This window comes from Apis dorsata, unplaced genomic scaffold (assembly GCF_000469605.1).
Source record: "Apis dorsata unplaced genomic scaffold, Apis dorsata 1.3 scaffold_169, whole genome shotgun sequence".
NCBI classification, from domain to species: domain Eukaryota; kingdom Metazoa; phylum Arthropoda; class Insecta; order Hymenoptera; family Apidae; genus Apis; species Apis dorsata.
The window spans coordinates 365987-367556 of NW_006263457.1; positions in this window are offsets into that span (position 1 = coordinate 365987).

Below are 1570 nucleotides of genomic sequence, written 5' to 3' on the forward strand. Positions count from 1 at the left end.
GAGGGTGGAGGCCCCGCGAAAGTGTAACACGAATCCAAAGTTATTTTTCTCCCCCGTTAAACGGGAATAATCGCGGATGTAAGCCGGCCGAGACCGAGGTAATCCCTTCGGTTTCATTGATCGGGAAAGAAGCCCGCGTATTCGAACGGTTCTAACCTGATCGAGGGGAGGGGGAAGCTTGGTACCTGTTCGATCTCGGAACGAAGCCGATTTGTCAAATCTGACGTTCGCATTCGCGTGGACGACGAGAGACGTCGACAATGTCGAGGAGAGACCGCTGGGTATTCAAATTTGAAGAGACGAGACGAGGGGAAAGAGAGAAAAGAAGAAGAAGAAAAAAAAAATAGGGGAGAAATAGATTTTAGAAAGAGGATTAAATTTTTTATAGAGAGTAGAAATAGTTTTTTATCCTTTTACTATTCTTTTTACGATCGGTATATCAGCTTCGAAGAAATTCTATTTTATCATACGTTATTCGATCTCGATTAACTCGAGATCGTTACCTCGACTTCCGGGGTGGGGCAGGGAAGGAAAAACCGCAAGGAAGGATAGAAGAATTTTTCCAAGCGTTGAAAAACTCGGTCAAACATCGAAAAAAATAGATCGACAAATGGACGGTCTATCTTTTGTGGAAAAGCTATAACTAGTCACTCACGCGGAAAGATCGAATCTGCGTGTCACCTCGAGAGCGTTGCTTCTCGTGTTCGTTGTCGAGGTAAAAAAAAGAAAAAAGAAAAAAGCAGATAGCATCGAATTTGTCCAAACAGTGGGGGTTGTTGTCGAAGACGCAGGGGTTGTTGCAACGTACACGCTTCGTCGCTCGGAATGTCGTCCATTGATGTCGAATTGAAATCGAGTTTTTCAATAAGTAACGATAATTTTTTTACTGAAGAATTTAAAAATCATAGAATCGAGGCATAAATAATGGAAATAATAGAGATGGATATAACAAGAACTTGACTTCATTGGATCAAGTGATAAAGAGATTATAAAAGAGTAAGAGAAGATAACGATTCGAAACGAAAACTAGACTTTTCCACTTTCTCTCTCTCTCTCTCCACCTCAAAATTCCCTAATTTTTTCGACACGCAGCCGGTTTAGACAAAAATCCAAAGTACACTTAACACGGGTGCTCGAACTCAATTTTTCGGGGGGGATCGAGGTTATTGTAGCGTTTACTCTCTCTCTCTCTCTCTGCACACCGAGAAGAAAGGGCACTTGACATCGGCCCTGGGAAACTCTATCACCCTAAACGTTCAAATTCTCCTTCCTAACGCGGAAAAAAAAAATTCTCCTTCTCTTAGGATACGAGAAGAAAAAAAGAAGAATAAAGATAAGAAGCAAGGAGGATCGTCCTATCGTTCAATGAATCGCGCGATAAAAGAATGCCGGAGTTGGAACGTTCGCACCCGATAAACCTGGGGATACGTTACACGAATAATTCACGGCAATTTGGTTCATCTTTCGGGGCATAATCACTTAACGACCAGTCTGCGGCTCCCTTTAAGTCCAGCAATCCTTAATAACAGTTTCTCTTTACCTCTCTCTCTCTCTCTCTCTCTCTCTCTCT